We start from the raw sequence: 9,578 nt of genomic DNA on the forward strand, positions 1-9,578 counted from the left end.
TTGAGACTTCACTTTGATTTCTGTCTTTCTACTTTATCATATTTTAAGATTTTTTTAAAATATTACTTTTTTATTATAAATAATTCCTATTATTACTATATACATACGTTTTTATTTTGCTTTTCAATTATAATCTCACTATTTCATCTATATCCAAACATAATTTCTCTTTTAATTTTGAATTCAATCCGGTGACTACCTGAACTGACTTTCCTCTGAAATATTAAATTTGCAGTTGTTTTTATTTCGTTTTTTTTTTCTAAATAGTTTGAATTTTGTAAAGTTTTAAGGTTCCTTTAAAGTTCAATATTTTCTGTTTATTTTTTTTTTTCTTTTATTATCCACCTACCTGTAAAAATATCGCATATTCACTCTCCCATATTTTTATTGTTACTGAAATCGATGAAATCCCCCATTTTTCAATCAAATCGATTGACTACCTGCTTTAAGGGAACCCTCTCCCACAGTTTATCGGGAGGAAGTTTCACATACCTCCTCGCAGTAACTTAGTCGACAGTACATTGTAGTCTACATTAAATTGTAGAGAATCTACGATTGATTTTATAAAATTATCTGTAAATAATGGTTTGACTTAAAGTTAAAATGCACAAGTCAAATATTATGGTTCAACTGCACTCTAAATAGAAACAATCATATTGAATGCGCCTCTGTCTTATCAAAGAACTAACTGTTCATTTTATTAAATTATTTTTGTATAATCACTTGAACTAAAGTTAAACTGACCAAAACCAAGTATCATGGTCCAATTGAGCTCTAAAAACATACATTTTGACGGCACCCATGCCTTATAAAAGAATCTACAGTTGATTTTTATAGTCCTTTCTGTCTGTGCGGTGATAAAATTTCTCAAGTGTACTTGTGATGTTAGACTGTTTAAAAGTGCTAACTTTGGCCTAAATTTGACTTCTTTCATCAATAGGATTTTTTCGATTATCGATTTTCGATACTTATCGGAAGCATTCCTATACAAAACCTACGTAAGAACACTCCCAGACATATCAAGTACCTTTGTGTAAAATTTCAAAAATCGACCCAGCCATTTCCTAGTCCAAAGAGAACGAACCCCCCTCACACAAAGGTCCTTTCATATACAGGGTGTCCGTAAAGTTACTATACAGTCTTACAAGTTACTATACAGCCACCCTGTAATATATTAACAGTACAGTAAGATATTGTATTAAAATATTTATTTGTAACAATAAGACTGTATAGTAATTTTACGGACACCCTGTATTAGAGAGATTATAATAATCACGTATGTCACCGTTTAATGGTTCATTGTCACAAAAACGTACCACATACATTTCTCTTTCAGAATTATAAAATGATTGATAACCTTTTCAATATTTTTAATAAAAAAATTTAAAAATTAATATTGTGAACTAATGCTTTTTAAATAATTGTTTGTTAACCCCTCAAAGAGAGAATTTGCTTCTTTGAAAATTCTAGGTTTAAACGACTTTTTTTTTTATAAATTATTATTTGTTGTATTGTTTGAATATAACAAATTTGAAACGTATGTAACTTTTTATTTGTTTTATGATCAATTTTGTTGTCCCTGTTTACTTTTGTTCATATTTCTTTTTTAGTGCACTTACTTCCACCCCATTGCAAACAGTTTATATATATATATATATATATATATATATATATATATATATATATATATATATATATATATATATATATATATATATTTAAATAAGAAAGATCACCAACAATTGCTATGTATCTTTTAACATTATTTTATTATTCCGTCTTTTGATTTTTCATATAAAAAGGTATCATATTTAGATCATTTTAATAATGTTTTGAAATCATTGAAATAGTTTTTTACGCGTTTCAGTCGTTCTGTGTAGCGTCCTCTTCAGAAATTATTCAAAGTGTAAAATAATTAAAATATATTTAAAATGTATTCAGAATGTATAAAAGCATTTTCGCAGTCCATTTTGGTTACATGTTTCCCGAGCGGATGAAATGTCTGTAAATAACACCAAATATCTCCATGGGCGTGTTCCACTACTACCCTTTTTATTGGGGTCAGACTATGATAATTCCTTCTTTTGCTTTCCACTCTCTCTTCTCCTTTTCCTACTTTTTATTTATTTTTTATTTTTTTTAATTTTTTATTTTTTTATTTTTATTTTTTATTACTTGGGTGGAAGTGAGGGCTGTATTAGTACTTGGTCAGGTGGGTGCGTAGGGATAGTATGTGTGTTTGTGTGTGTGTTTTTGTGTGTGTGTGTGTGTGTGTTTTTGTGTGTGTGTGTGTGTGTGTGTGTGTGTGTGTGTGTGTGTGTGTGTGTGTGTGTGTGTGTGTGTGTCGTGACATGCTTCGAAGAGGAAAATCTAACTATGGGACATATATTAATACCTTTGATCTATACGCCAAAAATAATTTCAGGAAAATTGAAAAAATAAAAAGGTATAACTAAACAAAAGCTCTCTGCTGTATACAACAATGTTTGTTTAAAGGAAAAAAATGCTGCCTAAATATACACGATGTATATATATATATATATATATATATATATATATATATATATATATATATATATATACAGTGGCTCACAAAAGTGAGTACACCCCTCACATTTCTTCAAATGTTTAAGTATATCTCTCCGTGGGACAACACTGAAAAAATGATTTTTTTTGACACAATGGAAATTACTCTGTTTGCAACATATATGACAGAGTTAATTTATTTTTCCCTTAAAATAACTCAAAATATAGCCATTAAAAGCTAAATTCCTGGCAACAAAAGTGAATACACCCCTTACGAAAAGTTGTCTATATTAACATACAACATGTCAACTCTCAATATATTTTGTGGCCACCATCATTATCCAAAACTGTCTTTACTCTTCTTGGCATGGAGTTTACCAAAGCTTCCACTCTTCAATTACGACGTCACGGAGCTGGTCACCTGGTCGCCGCCACACATGCTTATCAGGACCAAACAAATTAAATTTCGTCTCAGCAGACTACAGGATACGATTTGCAGAGCAGTGTTCCAGCTTTGTTGACGTGTCTTTAGCAAACTGTTTGCGGCCTTTTCTGTGTATTGCCTTCAAAAGAGGCTTCCTCCGATGGTGACAGTCATGCACACCAATTTGAAGAGTACAAAGATAAGCGTGTCATGCTTACAGTCAAGCATGGTGGTGGGAATATCATGGTCTGGGGCTGCATAAGTGCTGCAGGTGTTGGAGAGTTACATTTCATTGAGAGAAACATGAACTCCAGCATATACTGTCAAATACTGCAGCAGAGCATGATCCCCACCCTCCAGAAACTGGGTCGCAGAGCAGTGTTCCAGCATGACTGACTCAAAACACACATGCAACACAACCACTGCTTTACTGAAGAGGCTGACGGTAAAGGTGATGAACTGGCCAAGCATGTCTCCAGACTTGAACCCAATAGAACATCTTTGGGATATCATCAAGCAGAAGGTGGAGGGGCACAAAGTCTCAAATATCCGCCAGCTCCGCAACGTTGTAATTGAAAAGTGGAAGCTCTGGTAAACTCCATGCCAAGAAGAGTAAAGGCAGTTTTGGATAATGACGGTGGCCACAAAATATATTGAGAGTTGACATGTTGTATGTTAATACCGACAACTTTTCGTAAGGGGTGTACTCACTTTTGTTGCCAGGGAATTAGCTTTTAATGGCTATATTTTGAGTTATTTTAAGGGAAAAATAAATTAACTCTGTTATATATGCTGCAGACAGAGTAATTTCCATTGTGTCAAAAAAAATCATTTTTTCAATGTTGTTCTACAAAGAGATATACTTAAATATTTGAAGAAATGTGAGGGGTGTACTCACTTTTGTGATACACTGTGTATATATAAACCTTGTGTATCGTCCTATTGCAGGTCAATATTTTTTTTAGTTTTGAAATTGCTAATAAACGCAGAGAAGTGAAATGTGGTATAACACTGGAAGAGCATAACAAGGTGTCCAATTTCCCTGATTTTTGTGGAATCTGAGTAAATATTTTGAAAGTTAGCTTCGACAAATTTCATAGACAAATAAAGGCGTTCCCTTACAGAGATTCAGTTTCCATAATACAAAGATAAATAATAATTGGCAAATAAATGATTTTTAGTTAATATTGATTTAACTTAATATAGAACACTGCGTCTGTTTAATTCTATTTTACTTTATTGTAATCTTAGAGTTTCTTTAGTGTGCAGTTGATTTCTACTTTTCTGGTTTATTATATCTAAAGAGTTCTGTAATAGTGTTTCTTGTTTTAATAAATTTTCGATTTTTTATTTATTATTATCTACATAAAAAAATTTATATCTGGAATTTTTACTTTCATACCTTATCTATCTCTGAAACTTTTTATTTTACTCGTATTTTACATTCAATGTGTGGTGAACTGCCTTGACTGTATCTGTAGGGCATTTTTAAGTTTATTTTATATTTTTTAAACATTTTTTAAAAAATACTAAACATTTCTTTAACGTTTAACATTCGCTGTTATTTTTCTTTATTTTTACTTTTTCTTTTTCTTTTTTCTGTTTCTCCTCTTTTTAAATTTTTATTTTTATTTTCCGTTATTATTAACTCGAATTTGAACAAATTTCGTCATATTTTACATCTGTTATGCTAAGGAAGACGCTTTATGACATAATGACTTTTCATATATTGTGATTATTTTTTATCTAGTATTCTGGACTCCGATATCTTTTATATAATTCTAAATAACGATACATTAATATCTTACAATGTTTTTTGTACTATTGGTCGCCACAAAAAGGAAGCACAGTGCCGATTGGACGTAAGGGGCTCCTATTTAAACCAAATTTGTAGGGACACTACGTAGGGAGTTGATCAGCGAGATATTTGTTCACATTGCTCTTGGACTTCTGCGTCAGGGACCCTGGAGGTAATTTTAAAGTCTAGCAGTTCGAGGGAAAAATGCTTTCCGGCATCTACGGATCTCTACTGTGTAGGGGTGGGATTTTGCTGCTTATCAGGTTAAACGGTACAAGTGCCCCCAGTCTGTCATAGCACATTCCATTAAAATAATTGTAAAACATATACAGGGATGCAACAATTCGGCGATGGGACAGAGGCAGGAGTTTGGTTGATAGTGCGGGACCTATCAGGTTGGCGACGCTTTTGGACCCTGTCTAAGAGCACGAAACTAGAGGTAGATGCCAAGATGTAGCGACAATATTCCATGCATGGAGGAATGGTGGCTTTATAGGATTCTCTCATGTGTGAGTAATTTTCTAGCATAGTAGAGAGAGCCCACCTTAATACCCTCAATGTATTTGTTCCAATTTACGTTGCCTGTGAATGTTAAGCAAAGAAGTTGAACAAAGAGTTTTGAGGTAGCGTATCATTAGTCATGGCAATCAGTAGTTGAACACGTTTCTTGTAATTGTTAAAGGAAACAAAATTAGTCTTGGCAGCATTGAATGTTACTATCCATTTATGTCTCCATTCCACATGTATTTCCAGATTCATTATTGCAAATACTTTCTGCTTATGGATTTCTTTCGTTTCCACTGGACTTCATAAAACAATTGTAAAAAAACTGTTTTCAAATGAATAATCTTAACCAATGCTTAATAATTTTTTTTTCTCATGAAAGGACATGTTTCTTTGAAAAAACATAGTTTAAAGGCCTTTCTTATTAACTATTCTTTGTTGTGACTGAATATAATAAATTTGTAAAATATGTAACTTTATATTTGTTTTATTATCATTTCTTTTCTATTCCCCATCTCCATCTCCCTCTCTCTCTCTCTTTCTCTCTCTCTCTCTCTCTCTCTCTCTCTCTCTCTGGCTAGGGAAAGGTGCTAGTCTTACCACATTGATGAGTTGTGATAGAACGAAACAGCACTGAACGTGGATGGCTATGACTCTATCTATCTATCTATCTATCTATCTATCTATCTATCTATCTATCAATCTCTCTCTCTCTCTCTCTCTATATATATATATATATATATATATATATATATATATATATATATATATATATATATATATAGTCATTCAATGAATTTAAAAATTTATGACGTGAAATGTTTGATTTATTTGCTCTATCTTGTATATCGAGCAATTCTTATTTAGGTGGAATAGTACTTATAGAATATTACTGCCAGTAATATCTTGTTAAACTTATAATCACAGGTTTACATACCAGTTGATTGTTAGATAATTTTATTCTGAAGTATATATATATATATACAGTACAAGATCTTGTTGAAATTCAAAGACTTACATTTTCTTCTTTTATATAACTCTTCATTACAGTCGTTTCGTTAATGAGATAACAATTCTATGAGTTTATGTTTTCAGAGAAATTTTCCTCTCATCAACTCGCCAGATGCGATTTCCATTCGATGTTATCAACAAAAAGTGTATTTGCACATGATAAACCTGGTGTGTTCGTTTGGGGAAAAGAAATTCCATCCCCACGTTGTTACAGGTCGACCATCTTAACACACACACACACACACACACACACACACACACACACACACACACACACACATATATATATATATATATATATATATATATATATATATATATATATGAAATTAATTGCTTATGAATACATGTTAGTGGGCTGTCATGATCAGTAGTCATGGGAGTATTCTAACAAGAGGAAGTTGGAATGATGCGTATTTTTCACTTGATCGCTTTTTCTCAATCTCCAAAACAGATCTCAACTTCAATTTCTTAAGCAACTATTTATGTTAGAACTATTTATTTATTTATTTATTTATTTATTTTTAAATATTTAGATGTCTTAATATTAAAATATTTTTAAGTATATAAAAGTTATCTACGGGTACGCGTGTTTCTATCTATCAGTTGTCGTCAACATGACTAAACCATTTTTTTTTGGCAAGGTAGTGGGGCAGGTTATCTCAATATTCCATAAGAATCTTTCACTTAGAGATACAAGCACCAAAACTGGCACAAATGACGTCCAGAAAATACATTTTAAGAAAAGAACGTTAGCCATCAAAAAATTCAAGATAGGTGCCAGTTTTCAAGATGGCTGCAGAAGCAAACCTGACAAATGTCAATTTTGGTGCTTGTGTCACCAAGTGAAAGATGGTTTCAGCAAACTGCCCCACGCTGGAACCCATGACTGCACAATGCGCAGTCTGGCTTTTTTCCTCGCTGCGCTACGAAACCCTGTCCAATTTTATGGACGGTTTTATCGTTTTTAAATAGATCTGGGTTTTTTGTTTTTGTTTTTTTGTTTGTTTGTTTTTTTTGAGCGGTATTTACAGTTTGAAACTTTTTAAAAATTTTAATTTAGCTTATTAACACAATGGGGAAGTTACCTGCTTTTTGCTTTTACATAAAAATGCGTCGCCTCTTTAATTGACGGGGCGTATTTATTTATTTTTTTTATTTTGTTGTTAATATTTAAATACAAATAATTAAAAAAAACAGCGTTTCAAACTGTTAATACCGCTAAAAATAACAACGGATCTTCTATTTATTGTGCAGTCATGAGTTCGAGCCTTGCCAACAAAGCTGAGCCATGCTGACGACAGTTAATAGCTAAAAACATGGGTGCCCCTGGATAAATTTATGCACGTAAAAATATTTCAATATTTAGATATCTAAATATTTAAAAATAAAAAGCAAATAAATACATAAATACGTCCAGTCAATATTAGGGGCGACGCATTTTTATACAAAAACAAAGGGCAAGTAGTTTCCTCATTCCTTAGATAAGCGAAATTCAAATACAAAAACAGCGTTTCAAACTGTTAATGCCGCTAAAAAAATAAAACACAACAGATCTTATATTACGACTATAATATTTATGAATAAGTATTAACAATTTTTGTACATTCAAACACTAGTGTTGCCTGTTTATGCAATTATCAGTATGTATATAATATATATATATATGTGTGTGTGTGTGTGTGTGTGTGTGTGTGTGTGTGTGTGTGTGTGTGTGTGTGTGTGTGTGTGTGTGTGTATACATATATATACAGCCTTTGAGATTTGAAAAAAAATCACTCGACCGCTGGTCGAGTGTGAGGGAAAATTTACTCGCCCCAAAATATTTTTACTCGTCCGACTTTATATCTTTGTTTCAGTCAATAATAGTAAATAATTTTACAACAATTCAAGAAATTACCGTGTGTATAATCTAACAAAAAATATTTGTTTAACTCTTGTAAATCAACTATTTTATTACTACAAACATTTCAGTAAATATTCAACAAAACGTTAAAATACAACACCAGTTTCGTTATATAGCATCATTCATATTATTGTTCCATAGAAATAAGAATAATTTCTTCGGATGCTTGACGGAATGATGCGTTTTTTTCCTCTTTCAAATGTTCGTCTTTACTTTTGTAAGCATGACGTGTATGTAGTTGTAGCGTCGAAGAATTTTTTCCAAATGAATTTCAAAATCAGAGAGCTAAATGAAGGCGACATTTTGACTACACGCCAAATGTGTAAATTTAACCTCTTGTTGACCTTAAGCGTGACCACTCTTTTTTCAATATGATATTTCAACAGTCTCAGAGCTAGAGATGAAAGAATTCACCAATGATGAGACATGAGTCATTCTAAGTCACCGCATATTTGAGGGTCGTAAAATAAATGAGTTTTCCCCGTTTCTTTATTTAAAGAAATTTTATCGACAGGCGGGCGAGTGATTTACGACTTTTAGTCGCCTCAAGAAATTTTCAATCGACTGTGGCGACCGGTCGTGTAAAGTCTCAAAGGCTGTATATATATATATATATATATATATATATATATATATATATATATAGAGAGAGAGAGAGAGAGAGAGAGAGAGAGAGAGAGAGACATAAGGATGAAACATTAGTGTCTGTAGGTATTTAATAATTATTATAGTAAATAATTATGTCAGCCCTCTTTAAGAAAATAGTTTCTTATCGTTAAGCACTTTACAGTTGGAATAACGTCGTTCACTTTAGCTCGCGTGCGCAGATCATCATATAATGATTAGATCACTCTGACAGGCGTTAAAATATTTAAAAATAGATGTTTAAATTTCAATGATATTTCTCGCGATTATACATATATATATATATATATATATATATATATATATATATATATAAGAGAATGGTAGTTTGCGTGAGGCATTGTTGGTAAATAATCTAATTTATAAAACTCAATATGTCTGTCTGTCTCCATATTTTCAAACTAAAAGTCGCATATGGGCCTTACAGTTTAAAAGTTTTATAGACCGTTCTTTTATGGGTCTATAGCTAGTTAAAATAGTTTTAAGCGGTCAAAATTGAAAAAAAAATCGTTATACATTTTGTACATTCATTCTTAGTTTATTTTTAATCAGTTCATATGCGTGTCACGTTGGTACAGTGGTAACATCGCCAGCTTTTAATGCTAAAGTTTTGCTTTCGAATCCAGCTGATGGCGCTCAAATACTTTTACTTTTGAAATCACGACTCTGTAATAATTAGGGCTATGACAACAGCATATTCTTTTCATTGTTTTTACTCCAGAGTATATATCCGACACAGTTAGACAAAGTTAATCAACCGAGAA

Source organism: Euprymna scolopes, chromosome 7 (genome assembly GCF_053919585.1).
Source record: "Euprymna scolopes isolate OS-2025 chromosome 7, ASM5391958v1, whole genome shotgun sequence".
NCBI lineage: Eukaryota > Metazoa > Mollusca > Cephalopoda > Sepiida > Sepiolidae > Euprymna > Euprymna scolopes.